The sequence below is a fragment of the Lactuca serriola genome, chromosome 4 (assembly GCF_051521515.1).
Source record: "Lactuca serriola cultivar US96UC23 chromosome 4, Lser_US96UC23_V15, whole genome shotgun sequence".
NCBI lineage: Eukaryota > Viridiplantae > Streptophyta > Magnoliopsida > Asterales > Asteraceae > Lactuca > Lactuca serriola.
In genome coordinates this window covers 387,101,088-387,119,592 of record NC_136411.1, presented here as the reverse complement: position 1 = coordinate 387,119,592, position 18,505 = coordinate 387,101,088, and the positions used below count along the sequence as shown (strand labels likewise).

Sequence of the window (18,505 nt, the reverse complement as noted above, 5' to 3'; positions counted from 1 at the left end):
AGAGGCCGTGCATTTCAGTTGACTGTAGAGGTGGCCAGGGTGGCACCTGAGGTCGTTACTAGTATGTATTCATTTATATTATGTTAAGTGAATTTTCATGTGTTTATATTTATGTTTTAGTTAGGTACCTTCTTAGTAATTTCATTTCATGCTCTAGTGTTTTTTGAATCGGGTGCGGGTCGGTCTTTTTTTGTCTTAGTCTTTTAGTAGGGATTTTGATATGGACCTTGAGGAATTGCAGTGTCTGTTGAGAGTTTTCATCACCAACAAACACAAGGTTTCTGCTTCTAGAATCTTTTGTGGTTGTACCTTGGATATATTTGGGGTGTCCTACCCGATTGACTAGATTCTCGTCCCTATGGGGGATGTGTGTGTAATTGTATTGATGGTATAACACCCTATTTCGGGTCATTTCTAAATTCAGGGTTGTGAATCGAAATTCGATAATGTAAAGTTTTTGGGCTTTGAGGAAGTAAAGTTTAGACCTTATTGAAGGTTGATAATGATGGTTTTGAGATCTAATCCCTTTGTTGGGTATTGTATGTTGCGTCATGGGCTTATTTTGTATATCCATATTGGGCCTGTTCATCCGTGATTATTATAGGGTTTAGCTATAAATAGTGCATGCATGTATGCATAGAAACTAACGTGATTATAGTGATTATTGCTTTTGTAACCTTAAACATATCTATAGTCGAAGTTCTTAATCGAGCTCTTCTAAGGTGTTAAAGTTTAATCATACGACATCTTTAAAGCCATTCCTGTGTTCTTAATTACGTCTCTAATTGTTTATCTGCTTAGAATCTATCGATCCTACTAGAACTTTGTTCTAACAAATGGTATCAAACCAGGAGATTGTGTGATCAATACACATTCCATATGTATTAAGAATTCTCTAGGGATTCCGTTTTTATCGAATATAAAGAAGCCGTCTTCTTCCTGTCGATGGCAACTATGGTGTTTGATAAAACCCTAATCACAAGTTTACAGGTCTGATTCTAGCAGTTCTAAGGAAAGGCTCACCATGTCTCACGAAGATTCTCAAACTAATCCCATCAACATCTTTAACAACATTGGATCCACTACAAGGGTTCCCATTCTTTACACACAAGACTATGAAGTATGGGCGCATCACTTTGAAGATTACGTTGTTGGATCTAAAGACAATGGCTATCTCATCTAGGAAGCTATCACGCTTGGGCCATTTGTTCACTCTGGAATGAACACGACGGTGAAGAGTCAAAAAGAATATAACAAGCTTGTGACGGACATAGATAAGATGCTGCAGGATGAGAAGGAAAAGTTGTTATGTAATGTGAAGGCCATGAGAATGATCAGATTCGCTTTGCAATCTGACACTTTTCCGTTAGTTGGTTCATGCACGACGGCTAAAGAAATCTAGGATAGGTTGAAGGAACTCTACTCAACTTATGAAGATCTAAAACACTCTATTCAAACCACTACTAGAAAAATAGCCTTTTACGACTCGCAATGCATGTCGTAAAATGCTCAGACGACGCGCAAATGCGTGTCAAGAAAGGCCCTGTCATAACGAGAGACGACGCGCTTGTGTGCGTCATCTATAGACGACGCACATTTACGACGCGCAGTTACGACACACGATTTACGACGTGCATTTACGTCACGCAATGTGTATCAAGAAAGGCCCTGTCATAAAGGAAGACGACACGCATTTGCGTGTCGTAACCTAACGACGCGCATTTACGACTCGCATTGCGTATTATTAAAGCCCCTGTCAAGAAAGGCCATGTCATAAATGATGATGACACACATTTTTGCGTATCGTAATTTTATATGTTTAAAAAAAATATTATTTATAGATTTACTAAATTTCAAATTAAATTTGCATTTAATTTCTCATAATAAATAAAATATCATATACAAAAATACAATCCTTTGCGTAAAATTTAATGTCATACAAATAATCGTTCCACGAAAAGATAAAACAAATCAATAAAAGTTGTAACGGAAATTTACAAACTAATTAGATACAAGAAATATGAAAAACTTGAAATCCCTAAGATTAATAGTTCTAACAGAAGGTTCACGTGAGATACATACAGTTGGACCAGTAAGCAAGGATCCACAATAGCAGCACAAGAACACGTACACAATATCTTCTGCAAGAAGGTGCCAGTCCAAAACTACTGTTGAAGGTTGCCATGGTAGCTGTTAAGATTTAAGCATAACAAGAAACCAATCAGTGACTATAATAAGCTAGAAAACAAGCAACTAATAAACAAAATAAGCAACTAATTAAGTCAAACTATGACTATGTATTATTGTTCATACAAGAAAAAGAAGGAAAAAAATGTTGATTTATTGTTGTTCATACAACACTCTCTAGACAACACTTAATTGAAGAGAAGAATAAGGCTAAACTTACAAGAACAATAAGGAAAAAAAATAGTTTTGAGTGTAAATTTCAAGATAAAGTCACTTGCACCCCAGTATAAATTTCAACAAACAACTTTTGAATGGCAAAGATCAGGTACCTCTTGATTAGCACGTGCATGGTCTCACAATTGAAATAATAACAAATTCACTGCTTCACCCATAAACACCAACAGCTTGAACATTTTTTAGTTGCAACTCTACCCCCTGAAAATAATGTATTAAAATGACTATTAATTTATGTCGGATAAGAATAAAGTTGAAGTTCACCCCATTTATTGAAAGAATATGCATACAAATTGGCAACAAACAAAATAAATGAAGAAAGTTACCTTCCATTGAAATAGATTAACAAGTTCAACATATTTCCCATGGCCTAAAGCAGGTAAGTCAACGCGAGAAGGAATGTAGTCAAAATGAACAACAACAGGTGTTATGCTTTACCTTGTGCATATCGAGACGAGTTCTTTCCACCAAAGAAATTGATTAACAATTCAAGTTGTAGAAGAAACCAAGTGATAAAGATGCTTTACCTTGTGCATATCGTGACAAAGGGCTCATAGCAACATCTTCATATGAATATGAAGAAAAAAATGTATGAAATTCACTCATTGAGTTTAAAGAGGAAAGTAAGATATGTTACCCCAAATCTCAAGGCTTTATTGTAAAGGGTGACAAGCCCAGTGAAAATCCTGACAGCATAATCAACAATCTCCTCTGTTTCATATTCTGCAAATGCAAAGCCTTTTGGTTTATCAGTTTCTTTATCTCGAGGAATGTGCAAATCAACTACACGACCATCTTGAATACACGTTTCACATAAAAGATGAATATTTTTTGTTTTGGAATTTACTACATCTTCATTGTTCATTGGAGCCATTCCAGGAATGTAAATCACACTTCTAAACTCTACTTCACCCTACAAAAACAAATATATATTTAAATTTAATAAATCAATCTAGAAAATGTAAGAAAAAGGTAGAACAAGTACCTCTGTGGTGAAATGAGTGTATGCAAGAGGATCAAGAAACTCATTGAATGTCTTCTTGTAAAACTCACTGTATTGATCTTTTTCAATTTATTTTGGATTCCTCATCTACATTTCAATTATATAATTAACAAATTGTTAAGCAAACAAGTGGCTCACAATGTTTAATAAAAAATCACTCTTTTAACTTACCCATATTGGTTTTGTCTCATTGGCCAATTCCCAATCCCAGTATTTTTCAGTTTTTGTTTTCTTCTTCTTCTCACGCTGGAAAACAAGATTACTTTTTTATAAATAAATCATATAAAAGCAACAAAATTTCATTTAAGCTGAATTAGACTATAACGTCCCAAAATTCAAGGCTAAAAATTTCTTTTAATAAAACATTACTTTAAGCAAATTCATCAATTCAAAACATAAACAGAGCATTAGTTTCCAAAATACATGTTCGTTATCAGAGTAAACATTCCCAGGCTGTCTAATCTTTGGTGTGTGCCATGCGATCACCCCAAGCTCTTCCCTCCGCTACCGAAAGTACCTGAAACCAAAACTGAAAATCGTAAGCACGAAGCTTAGTGAGTTCCCCATCCTACCACATACCATGCATAACCACATACTACACATACTACACATACTGGGCCACGCCCGCTATCTTGGGCCTCCCCCGCTACAACGGCCCCGCCGCTCCAGGCCCCGCCTGGCTTCGAGCCCCGCTCGGTTACAGATCTGTTTCACTTAGGCCTCGCCTGTCACAGGGCCCCGCCCACTAACACATAATAGCACATAAACATATCACATCACATCACATATGCTAAACACATCCTAACGGATCTTGCCCTAAGGCCTCGCCTATCTCTGGGCCCCGCCCTTGTCCTGCTACTGATGAGTCATGGAACCCCGTCCATACTCCTGCTGATAGTGAGGTATGGGCCCAACCCACCCTCACTTCATCCCTAGCTTGGGCCTCGCCCCTGATCTGCTGCTACTAAGATGTGGAACACCATCCACACCCTGCTATTGGTGAGATACGAGACCTCACCCACACTCACCTCCCTACCAGGCACATACGAGTATCACACAGACAACAAGTATAAACTATCACATAAACCATTCCTTGGGAACCTGCCCTCTATCATTCTACCTCATCCCGAATATCATACTAGCATACAGTGCCTAGGGCTAACCCCCAGGTCTTCTACTCACAATTACATGGGCCGACATTGTGGCCGTAGACCCATTCATACAAAGGGAAACTCACCTGCACCGGCTGAACTGGCTGATGAACCCACTAGCTGCTTCACGACAACTCTCTAAACTCCTGCTCCACTCGCTCCCCGAGCTACCAATATCAATGCAAAATTGAGTCTAGCTGACCCCCGAAAGACTACCAAGTCAACTCTGGTCAAAGTCAAAGTCCTGGTCAAAGTCAACCTTCCAGGTCAACCCTACTCGCTGAGTCACCCCAGTGACTCGTCGAGTTCATATATGTTCAAAGTCCTTCTCTTTGCGACTCGACTCGCCGAGTCAGTCCATGACTCGCCGAGCCTACCGATTTCCGAGTCCTGACTTGTCCAACTCACCGAGTCTCCAATCGACTCACTGATTCGAGTCTAAACTCGAAGGGTTTGGGGATTCGCGACCTGACTCGTCGAGTCCAAGAACAGACTCGCCGTGTCCAAGACAACCTTCAACAGACTCGCCGAGTTGTTCTTCCAACTCGCCGAGTTCCTGCCCATCTTCATCTGACTCGACGAGCTGTTCATCCCACTCGTCGAGTTCCTCCAAATCTTCATGCTACTCTCCGAGTCCACTCAAAAGACTCGCCGAGTCCATTCAGATCTCCATACATGCAAAGGACTTTTGAGTCATGCATGGACTCTAAACTGTAGATCTACCCTTCCCAATCCTATTCCTCATGTAAAGTTGCAAACTTTACGTGTAGAGAAGGAGATCTAGGCAAAATACACCATAAACTAGGGTTTAAGGCCAAGAGACTCCATAATCAACTCAAGGGCTGAAACTTTATGCTTTCCAAGACCAAAATACACTTAGATCTGAAGTAGCAACTCCAGATCCGACTTCTAACTCAAATGGATCACTACTCATGGCTAAAAGCCCCAAAACTCACAACCAAAAAAGATCTAAAGGAAGGGAAACGACTTAATACCTTCAGATGTTCAGAAATATCTTCCCAACCTTAGATCTCTAGCCCCCTCCTTGCACCTTCAAGATCCTTCTTCCTTCTCCAAGCTTAAATGCACTCCTCAAGACAATAATTAGCTCAAAAACAGATACGGCGGCTAGGGTTTGGTGTTCTGGGTTAGAGGGGCTGTAAAGGAACCCTAGGGGAGAGAATGAGGCGCTTAAATAGGCCCCAAGTCCCGAATTTAGGGTTTCCCTTGAACAGACCTGACTCGCCGAGTCTCCTTGGCCGACTCGCCGAGTCGGTCACTTACTCCTCGACCCGGATCCCTCTTGGACTCGCCGAGTTCCTCCTTGGACTCGCTGAGTCCCCCTTAAAGTTAGGGTTTTCTTTCCTTTCTTGGCCTTCAAAACTTTGGGTGTTACAACTCTCCCCCACTTAAACTAAACTTCGTCCTCGAAATTTGTTATGGCCCACCGCCTGCGATCTGCTTTCATAACCCACTAATTATCCCAACCCTAGTTGCCTACCTTCGCTGGTATTCCACCTGGTCATTCTGACTAACATAAACCTCGCGGATAAAAACCTCGGGTCAAACCTGACCCTGAACAACTTGGAAACACAACTTACTCACCGACAATCCTTCTGGTACTCACCGAGTACTGCACTGAACCTATAGGGGTTCACCCCTTCTTTCCTCATGCGATTCCCCTTGCCTCCCCAAGGCGATGCTCCAAAAACAACTATCTCCTCTGTCACTTTGAAGATCCTATCTTCACCAATCCATTATTCCCGCTAAATCCAGTACGGGTCATCACCGCCAGTAACCACTGACACTCTTCTCTGTCATAACTTGGTGTCGAGCACCCCTCGACTCAACTAACGGAATTCCCCCATAAACCTCTTACCCGCACTACTACTGACTGGAAATTTCTGCCATTCCACATCTGCCTTCCATATGATCTGAGACCACTCTGGTCCCTACCAACCTATCAATATCTGGATTACTGGCTCCCACCGGTGGCTAGACCTAACACCTCCACTAGTCGCTCCCAGCGACTTTCGAAGAACTTCGACCACCTACAACTACTCAGTCTATTCTTCCATTCAGGCACTACAAACCTGGGATCCCCGATCCCCTAACTTGACACTAAGGTCCCTACCAGGTCCCACCTGCGCTGCTAAAACTCAAGGGTCTCGCCCACGGGTCCCACCCACCCCTATCCTTCTAGTCCCAGTAGTCTGAACACTCTCGCTCGGGCCTCGCCCACGGGTCTCACCCAACCACACTACTGAGCAACCTTGCTCTCAGGTCTCGCCTACACTGCTAATCTCATACGGGCCTCGCCCACGGGTCTCACCAAACTATATCCTGGAGCGGCCTCTCCTAAGGTCTCACTTCTCTAGGGCTATACAGGCAGACTCCCTATCATCCTCACCCACTACCCATTCCTGATCCCTATCTGATCATTAGGAGGTAAGGGACTCGCCCCAACTCCACTAACGAAGCTACTAAGGAATGCTATGGCTTACCCGTAGTCTTACATCACCATCCATTGCTGACTGCTAGTGAATGCTACGGCTGCCCCGTAGTCTTACAACACTTCCACCACTAATTGCAAAATACGAAGGCACCCATGTGCCATTAGCTCTCAAGATCCTCATTTCGACTCCCTCGAGTCCTACGGGCGATTCACAACCTGAATTCCCAACCCTATACTAACCATTGCCATCACACGCACTAGCTGGTGGGGAGTTTCTCAAACTCCCAACCCTAAAATCCTCAATCCATCAAACGCTGAACCACTTCTTTTCCTTCTCAGAGGTCGCGCACTCATTCTGGGTCTGCATGCTCCTACCTTGCACACTCGGAGGATTCTCCCCCACGTCGATCTTGCTTACCCCTTGTTGCTCAATACTCAAAAGAAATCCCAATCCTTGCTACCATTCCATAATCAATCTGATGAGGAACCCAAGCTTATCATGTATGCGAGTTTTGACTAAAAAATGTAACATATAAAAAGGTAAGTACTAGGTACCTAAATATTTCAAAATCACAGCACATGCTGCAGATTGTTCAGCTTTCTTCTTGGTGAGACAGTTATCTCCAGTAAAAGAAGCATCATAAAAAAAACCACAAAAGAATGAAAAACTGGATCTGATGAGCACACTAGAGTTGTCTGATAAGTGGGTCTTTGTATATCCATCTTCACAGCATATTCCACAAGAATAGCCTTGCATAAACTTTTATCCTGAACATATATATAATGCCCCCACAATGTAAAGGGAAATTATGTACTCAAAAGCAAGAATCAGTGTATGCACAAACCTCAAGAACATGATGTAATGCTTCGACTTTTAGCTTCTGCATTATAGCAAAAAGTGTGACTTTAGAAGCATCTTCCTCAGCCAGCCTACATATATCTTCAGAATCAACACTAAAAATCCCAAACCACCCAATCTCAACAGTGATCTTCAGCTGCCACTCATAGGGCCAATCCTCCAAATCCAAAAATTGATCAAGTTGCCCCATTCCATGCATCTCAATACATCCAAAAATTATTGATTATCATAACACCTAGAAGAAAAGAAGAAGAAGAAAGCAAGATCAAGACTCTTACCGGCAGGAGATACAGGAACCCAGCAAAACCGATCCCAATAGTTTCTAACCTTCAACACCCAATCACATCTAAAAACCTTCAGAAACCCTCTCATATCTCCAATTCCATTAGTTAAAAATAACCAAATAATCCATCCAAAATCAATTATCTCATCCAAATATTTTATTTCCCGAAAATGACAAAAATACCCTTTGGGCCAAAACTTTAAAATTCGACCTTTGATAACCGCAATCCCCATAATCCAAAGATCGATCTTAATACAAACGCCTTTATTATCTTTTATTAAATCCTTATCAATCGAACTCCAAAACGTCATCACTTTTTTATTCTCCAAATCGAAAACAGAGAACAAAAAAATCTGATACTTTATTCTCCCATGCCTGCGAACCTGACGAATGGTACTCCAATCCAAAAGAAAATCAAAATTGACTTCCATGATCACAAAAAATGTTTTTAACAGGGACATTCCATTCCCTACAAATCTCCTCATGAATTGATAAAATGAATTTCGGAAAATCAAAATTGTATGAAAACATTGAATTATGTTAAAAATTACCAAAAGAAAAACGAAATTCATACCATAGGTGTATTGGTGGTGCAATCAGTGTCGTCGTCTGGTAAACATCAAATATGATCCAAATTAACCTGCAGATTATTACAAATAGGTTCTGCAAATGGGAATTTCTTGCGATTAAAGTGGGTAGAGTGAAGGTAATCTCTTGCCTGGTCACGAACAACCGTATTACGTAGAAGAAGAAGCCCTGAAACGGAGAATGTTCATTGATAGAAGCTACCTCGGTGAGTAGATTAGGGCATCAGTGTTGATTTTGATGATATGTTTGCCGAGTTTCATAACCCGTTTAAGGATGGAGTAGTGAGGCGGTGGTGTAGAGGAAGGTTCTAGAGTTCAATTTCAACTCAATTAGTAAAGAGTCCAAAACGATTAAACCTCACTCAATCATCGAAACCATAAAAATTCTTGAGTTTTGTATGAACTTTTCTCACGAATGATGTACACGTCACCGACTCCAAAGCGCCATAATCATGCTGAGATCCAGACTCGTATACGTTTGCTATTTACAAATATGTTGTTGAACCCTGAAGATTAGACCTAGGTATTCCCACTACTGAAGATGAAGACGAAGATGAAGGCCCTAGGGATTTTTCTTGCTAAGTCGAAGAGGAGGGGGGGGGGGGTTAATCTTTGGGATCCAATAGGCGGGGGTAATATTCGTCGATTTCATTTCACTTAAAAATTATAAAAATTATAAAGCGACACATTTACATGACGCACATTTTATGAAAGGTGCCCTCCGCATTTCTTTTTTTTTTCTTTTCTGACACTAATTTTAGGGCACGCAAAAATGCGTGTCCTCTATCCTAAAATTTTGGAAAACTGACATTAGTTTTTAGGGTACGCACAAATGCGTGTCCTCTATCACTGTGTCTCATTGTTTGCACGTCATTAAAGGGCTGTTTTCTAGTAGTGAACCTTGCCGATCTCAGAATTTGGAGTTTTCAAACATAAACCAGAAGAGAAACTGATACAAACATTTGATCGCTTCAATCATCTCCTAAGCAAGATGATCAAGCATGGTATAGAAAGGAAGTTGATCGAGCAAAAAGTAAGCTTCATGAATGGTTTGAGACCAGAATGGATGGTTGTGGTTTCAACAGTGAAAGCACATGAACAGTTTAAATCTTACTCACTAGCGAAACTTGTGGGAATACTTAAGTCCCATGAGAGTGTGGTAACCAAGGAGGCGAAGGTAGTTTCGGGTGTAGGATCATTGGCCCTTGTTTCGAAAGGAAAAGGTGTTGCAGAAGAAGAGGAGGAGTCAGATATGTTTGAATGTGACCTTACAAGCGAAGAATATGCTATGATGGTTACCAATCCAAAGAAGTTTGCACGAAGGAAATTTCCTGTCAATAAGAACCGAAACTGGCAGGGAAGTTACAGTTCTGAGAAAGTAAAAGATGAAGCGAAAAATACTTCTCAAAAGGAAGACGACAAAAAGGAGAGCAAGCTTGCAGGAGAATCTGGATTCGACTGCAATTACTGTCATGGCAAGAACCACTTTACCAAAGATTGCATTATGAGGAAAATGGCTGAGAAAAGAGATGCTGAAGATGATGAGACGTACTACATGCGAAAGTTGAAAGAGATCAAGAAAAAGAAGGCAACTAACAGTTCAATGAATGCCTTGATTGTGCAGGAAAATGCAAATGAGGATGAATTTAGTGGCGTTGAAGTTTGGTCAACCGATTCTGAGGATGAAGAGGTGAGAAAGCCCACACATGCAAATGAGGATGAGCTTATGTGGCGAAGGATGCAAGTTTGGCTGGAAGATGTTTGGTGGTTACAACTGGTAGATCAACTGAAAGTGAATGTAAGGAGCCAAACCTAACTAAGGACAAGTGCTTTGCAGCCAAGCCCGTGAGCGAGAAGATCAACGACTGTGATCGGCTGATCAAAAAGGTACAATCCATCCTTGAGTCACTTAAAGTTCCAATAACAAATTATGTAGAAAAATTAAATGAATTAAAATTTAAAGTTTCTAATTTAAGTGGGAGTCTTATGCAAACTCGCTTAGAGAACTCTAACCTAACGGACCAACTCAGCAGGGTGTCTTCAAAGAGTGAGGAGAGAAGGATGTGGATTGAGCTAAAAGAGGCAGAGTTAAATAGGGCTAGGGATGAAACTATTTATTTACAACGAGACAATTTAAAGTTTTTAAAACAAAGGAATGTTTTTTGTTTAATTGCTAAGAGCTTATATACTAATATTGCTCAATTGCACTTAAATTGTGAAATAAGGAAAAAGATTCATAAGATGATCTTACCTTTCCTTGAATTTAAGGAGGTTGAGGTCATTGCTGAATGTGAATCAATAGTGTCCTCAGAAGAGACATCCATTGCTTACAAAATCGGACTGGACAAGATAGAGACCTTCATTGACTTTAAGGAACATAAATGTATGCTCAAAAATCTTTTAGGTGAAAATGATAGGTTAAAAATTAAGTATGATACCATTCAATCATTTGATTCGTTGAATGCCAAATTAATTTCAGAACATAAAATGAGCATAGAAAATTCATCTGAATTTGATGAGGAAAGTGAGATGAGCGAAATCTCAGTTGAAGACGTGATTGATTGCTCTGAATTTATGAAGAGCGAAACCAAGAATAAGAAACCCCTCATTTCTAAAAATTCGGTTGAATACGCTCGCCTGTCAAAGGACAAGCCATAGAAACTCAAAGAGATAGCAATGGTTTATCAAAAGGTTCAAACTGTGCCGAATCAGGTCTATGCTGTTACAGGAGTCACTGCAAAACAAACAGCAGAATTAATAATCTTGGTCGACAAAGACAATGCTGAAGGGTGCAAAGACTACTTCTGGTCAGCTCCTATTGATAACTTAAAAGAAACCATAGGCTTATCTGAGCAAACCTCATGGAGGGTAAAAAGAAGATATGTTGCTGAACCTATCAACAAACCCTCGAGGTTCGACAAACCAAGCACAAGTGGAACAAAAGAGATCCCTGAAGAATCAAAGAGAACACCGTATGTTCCTACTAAGACAACTGAAACTCAAAAAGAAAAGCCAAAGGCTAGTTTCAATATCCACAAGTCTCGGAAGGAGTTAGCTGAACAGAGACGCCACAAAAATCAATGATACATGAAAAATCTAAATGAGCGAAAACGTTATTGGCAATCTCAAAATCCCAACTACGTACCTCCTAAGAAAGAATCAATCATCAAAGGAAAGGAAAAGCTAAAAGAAAAAGAATATTTTAGTCCAATCTCCTACTATTCCAAAGCTCAAAATCGAACATCTACTTTCGGCTACAAAACTAGCACTAAGAACCGAACGTCTAGTTTTGGTCCCAAGAAAAGTTTCGATCCTTCCTACTCCCAAAGAAAACCAACACCAGTGAAGGACATCAAAGGAAAGGGAAAGCTTGACTCAGACTCTGAGTTCAATAATAAGAAAAAGTCAGCTAACCCTAGGATTCAAAAGAAAGTTCCAAAACCGTCTAACAATACACCATCAAATACACCAAAATTTAAACAAGACAAAACCAAAATCAAGGTGTATACCATCAAAAGAAAATATCAATCTACTCTAATTAAAAGAACCTATTTGGTTGATATTTCTACTGCAATTCCTTTTTCTTTAAAAGACTCACCAGGACCCAAGAAACTTTGGGTTCCTAAATCTGCTTGAATTTGCAGGTTATTAGTGATGTGCAGTTCTATGACGAATGGTATATAGACAGTGGCTGCTCGCATCACATGACAGGAAGGATGGAAGAGCTAAGGGAATTTTGGTCCCTAAAAGATGGCAGATGTGTGAAGTATGGTAATAACTCTTATGGAACAATCAAAGGATATAGAATGATAACCAACGGAGACTTCTCGATTCGAAAAGTAGCTTATGTAGAATGGTTGCAACATAACCTCATCAGTGTATCACAATTAGTTGTGGGAATAGGTTTGAAGGTTTCATTTGATGATGAGGGATCAGAAATTATTGAGAAGCAATCCAAAATGGTTATGTTAAAGTCTGAACGCAAGGGAGAGATGTATCCTTTAAATCTCAATCCAATTCGTGGAAAACCAACAATATGCCTGTTGTCAAAGGCGAATACTGATGAAAGCTGGTTATGGCATCGACATCTATCACACCTAAACTTCAAAGACATTAATAAGTTGGTGCTTGGTGATCACGTTTGAGGCCTTCCTCTTCTCAAGTTTGATAAGGAACATCTGTGTGCAGCGTGTGAGATGGGCAAACAAAGTAGAAAGATCCATCCTACACGAATCAATACAAATATTGTTGAAGTTCTTGAACTTATGCACATTGACTTATGTGGACCTTCGGCTATCAAAAGCTTCGGTGGTAGTAAGTGATGGGTTTTGGTCATAAGAACATCCTATGTGCTCATACAAACCCTAATGCTTGGATCTAGGTTTCTTTATTGTACATGCAAGTTATCCAAGACTATAAACCCTAATTCTAGCATACAAGTAATCATATTAGCATAAGAATGGGTTTAAGATATTACCTTGATTGTTATGTAGCAATAACAATCCCAAATCTCCTTGTATTGACTTTAGAAAGCTTAGAGTCACAAATGTCACTCCTCTAATGGTTCACAAACACAAAGAGCAAGAGGATGAAGAGGAGAGAGGATGGAGGCTGCCCTAAAACGTGTGAAACCCTAGAAGGATGCTTAGCCACGTTTTTGGGTCATAAGGGATCTATATATAGGAGGCTATTAGGGTTATCTAACAAGGAAACCCTAAATTGGATGCTTAAGCCCTAAGCAACCCATAGATTCCTTTCCTTAAGGCCTTGGACGATTTCCTCATGGGCTTTCCCATAGAATTCGTCCACTCCTTAATATAAGGCAATCCATGGCCCAAACTGCAATTATCTTATAATTACAATTCCAGTCCCTTAAGTTTAATTAATCTCTTTTAGTCACAAAACTAATTACCAATTAATTATTGACTAATATTAATTAAACAATATGATATCTCCTTCAATATATTATTCTCATAATATATTAATAAATCATATTTAATCCTTTCTCTCCATAATTCATCCTATCAAATTGCTTTGGTGAAGGCAACCCAAAAGGACCATGCACCATCGGGTCAAGTACATACTAAAATAGTTATGCACTTAGACACTAATCCAATAGTCTCCCACTTGGATAAGTCTAATAACTATTATGCGCATGACTTCAGATCCCGATCTGCAATCGTAACTTTCCAAAGCCGCTGTCAACTCTGATCCTATCAGATACGCGTGTCCTTTAGATAAGGGATCATATATTCCTCCATTCTAGATATCATATGAGACATAATTTCAAATCATTCTCTTTGTACTATATCTCGACTTCCGATTTATGACGACTGACTAATTGAACAAATCAAATTAGCCCTAGCCCGGCCGAGCATTTACGTTTGTGATCACTAAATCATCGAGGGGCCCAAAGATATCGCATTTATCCTACTTTGGATAAAAGGAACGGATAAACTTTGATACAATGCTTGCTTGCACTCACTCACCGAATTACACACAATAATATGTTTTATAACACCAAGTTACTAGTGCGTTTACATATTATCAATGTGCAACCGATTTTCAAGATACAACTCACACATCTCGGTTTCAAGAATATAAGATGTTATCGTCTCACCAATCACTCGTGATACAATTCATGGAGTGATCCAAGTGAGCGTGGGTTTAATCCAATGCTCAAATTCATATTCATAAGCACTCATGAACGTTGCAGCAAACATTTGCTTATGTCTAATGCTCTTTAGACAATCCACACACCAATTCACGATAGTCTTCTTTCATATCTACTTCCAACATATGAACGACTGTGGTCCGTTCGAATAATTTGACTGTTCTTAACCAATTAAATTATTCAGGAAGTCAAAACATGCAAATGTGAAACACAAGAATAATACTAATCCCATATGGCCTCAAACCTTTGAGTATAAATAAAACACCTTTTATTTATCACCATATCGATTACTCATTATTTGTCGTTTCGGGTAATCAACTTCCTACTTGAATTATTACACTTGTCCCATGCTCTTAGCATGCACACAATGTTTACCTATGGTTCTTACTTTGTGAAATAGATCAAATTGAACACGTTTCCCATCATTCTCATTTCACAACTCCAAATCCTTTTCATAAGTGAAAGAATATCAAATTCTTGCTACTTATAGAATATGCTAGATTCTAACATTTTTATGCAATCATACTTTCGTAATGTCACTGCACCAAAGTCACAAAGACTATTGCCAATGATATTACAAAGTCCTCTATCGGAGATTGTTACAAGACAATTCCTTAGATATGATGTCTCTCACTCAAAGTACATTCCTTTGAACATCCTTTTGCATAAAAGTTTCTAATCTAGACATAGATTTTCCATATTCAATTCCCAATATCGACACGCTTCCATATTTTCCATATGACAACTCATTCTTAATAGAATCTTATCTATTCGTAATGATGTCGATATGGTCCATCCAATATGGAAACATTTTCATATTTTCCAATACTATACTACCAACTACTCACAAGCAACCAATCCTCGTCGAACTTTGGATTGTCCTTTGATAGTTGTTTAATTATTTTAGTCAAAAAACGATTCTAGTCCTTTTTCCCTCTAAATGCACTAGACATTTGGAAAATTTTAGAATGGTCAAATATTATAGCATTCGCAATCAATCCTATACCCGAAGCGTATGGGACACGATGCATAATGTCTTACATAAAGATTTGATACTTTATCAATCTTCTGCCATAATATTTTATTTGCTATGTTCTCAAAATTCGAATTGTGAAGAGGAATGCCGTAATCATAATCGAAATTTTAAGAACACACTATGTACCTTTGACTAAATTTATTAACATTCCACAACCTAAGCCTTTAGATTTGAAATGAAGCATAATATTCTCTCCCTTAATTATAGCAAAACAACTTTACAACCCTTACTACTTTGCAAGGTATAACTCTTGTTTTATATAATTAATATTGCCAACTTGCAATACGTGCCTTAATAATCATACAATCATAACATTTATGCTCCCACTATCATGATGATTATCATAAACATAACACTTATGCTCCCACTAGCTATGACATGTATTCATAAACATCTTAACTTTCAGAAAAACAATACTTATTGAATTTCTTAAGTTCATGTTTCTAATACTTAGTGCTTTGATAATCTTTTATCAAGGCTTCTTATACACTTTTGCCTTAGATAGTTTATATGTGTGTCTAAACAATTAAGACTAATTGCCAAACCTCACAATTCAAATTATGGAAAGGGATACCGTAACCATAATCGAATTCGAGAATGCAATTTTACAATCACTATCTTCTTAAAAACTTTCTTAGTGAAAGCATTTCCTCACAGTCATTTTCATGAAGGAGGGAATCTTATGACACTTAGATTTTAATGGTGTATGTGTTCCTATCCATGTGAATTTGTCAAAACTAAAGTTTACGACAAAATCAAACTCATATGGACCGAACTTTCTTAATCTTGATTTATTGCCTTATGGAAGCATAGCTGCCCACCATGTCTTCCAAGTAGTTAAGCAACTCACCTTTTCTTATCATTGTACTTTTCATTGATCAAGGCCCTTACCTTTTATGCATTCAAATGAGAACTCATAGGGCTCACATGCATAATTAACTCAATTGGAATGGCACGGAAACAAAAATAGTGTCAACACGATAGGTTGTAAACCTCAACTCGTGTGCTAGTGATGATCGATAAGGTTTATTTTGATTTGTTCTTGAAACCTTTCAAGACCATTAAGACTCCCATTGACTCCTTGACATATAAGATTCTCGTGTCAATAAACATTTCTTGACAAACAAATATTCAAGAGTTAGTGTAGTTTTTATCAAAACACTTCATAAATTGGTCCTAGTTGGTCTTTGTCTTATCCAAGACATCACAACTTCCCTCATTTGATGAATGTTATAAACCTTCTTAATACTTGTCACTCATTGTCATAATCTTAACTCTAAGACTTGTTTTGGAACGAAGTATGATTGACTTCTTGATTTAACCATTTCTTTAATTCTTGATTCCTCTTCTTAGACATACAATTGTACTAAGACTCACTTAGAGGATCAATTGAGATATGGTTCTTAATCATTAAGACCTATAATAAAGCATAAAAGGTACTCTCCCTTCTTCTTAGAATGGAGAAACTTTTATCTTTCTGCCTACTTGATTCTTCTTATTCGTTCTGCTATTGATTTAAACTTTTTCAATCAATTCAGAATTACACTTAATCTTATAAGTATAATCATATTTACTAAACCTTTAGTAGATCATGACGAATGTCTTTGTTACTCTTATGGTGGACTTGATCAACACGCAACTTTGTGTACTCGATCTCCTATTCCTTCACTTGAAGCTTTGCCAATGAATTAGTCTAATTTCCAAATATGAAATTTCTCATTCATCATGCAACCAAGTTGCATGATTCCAAGTTTCTGTCCAATTGAAACTTGGGCGATGAGAAACTTTCCCTATTTGGTAAATTCTCGACATTTCCACAAACAACATAATTAAGAATCAAATCCATTATTGCTCATATTAGAAACATTCAAACATCAATTTTTCATATACGCCATTGCAAGGATAAATAAATAATATAAAAATCAAAATCTATTTTATTGTGGAAAAATTTGTCCTTACAATGCAATTCATTGAAAAACTATGCTAATACATATTTCTAATTCTAACTCTAAGTAGCAGCTCGAGAATTTAATCTTCAAGTAATGCGATCGAAATCCATTTCTTCACGGTTAGATTCTGCTCACTTCTTCCCTTAAGCTTCCTCTATTTTCTTTGATTCTACAAAACATCAATTGTAATCTTATCACATTATGTATTAAGAATCTAGAATAGGAGCTTAAAAGAGTTAGTCAATGGATTTTACCTAAAGCAGAGCCATACATTTTGACTCTCCCATCTCTTAGATCTCTTAGATAAATAGGGCAGCTTCGTTGCCAATGCCCCTTCTCTTGGCAATAAAAGCAAATTGACTCCTTTAGAACAGGACATGGAACTACTTCAGACATTGCCTTTCTCTTATGATCAGACTTTTCGATCATAGCATGTCTTTCGTTGCCATTGTCTATATCCATAGAAGTCTTGAAGGCAGATTCACCAATCAACTTTGCTTTTCTATTGCGCCAAACCATTGCTGATTCAGCAGCAATAAGCATATAGGTGAGATCTATAAGGGTCACGTCGCAGTTCATCATATAGTACTCTCTTACGAACTCACTATATGATTTAGGAAGTGAATGAAGAACCCAATCAACAACCATCTCCTCACAGACAACGGATCCCAACATTCTTAACCTATCAATGTGTGACTTCATCCCTAGGACGTGTGCACACACCGACTTTCCTTCTTTATGTTTACTTGCCAAAAGGGCTTGAGCGAGCTTGAACTTTTCAAGCCTTCAAACTTGTGGGTTAGGGAGAATAATTGGAGGAGGTGGAGGAAGTGAAGCATGATCTCTTGTTCCTCGATCGAATCGTGGAATATCATCTTCATGCGGAATGCTTGTTCCACGAGATTTAGGAAGACCATAGTTGTCGAACTTTGACATCTACAAAACGGGAGAAAACGAATTCAAGTTAGTTGATTGATTGAGTCCTTAGTAAATCACCCAAATGAGATACTAAGGCTAGGACCCAACACAATACGCTACAACCTAGAAAAGGGATGCCGTAATCTAGTTGCAGAATATTTGAAGGTAA

At 38.6% G+C, this 18,505-nt stretch overlaps 1 long non-coding RNA gene across 6 annotated transcripts in view; it reads left to right on the top strand.

Annotated features, from left to right (window-relative positions):
• The window catches only part of LOC145097805 (uncharacterized), a 44,868-nt gene that overhangs the window by 12,064 nt on the left and 14,299 nt on the right, over positions 1–18,505 (top strand). For 3 of the 6 annotated variants that reach the window (XR_013704501.1, XR_013704495.1, XR_013704503.1), the window contains one exon: positions 2,801–3,267. The exons of 2 other annotated variants lie outside the window; for them this stretch is intronic. This is a non-coding gene — a long non-coding RNA (uncharacterized LOC145097805). Of the gene's footprint in view, positions 1–2,797; positions 3,268–18,505 lie in introns of those variants that run through there. One more of the 6 variants, XR_013704497.1, reaches the window with a different exon arrangement.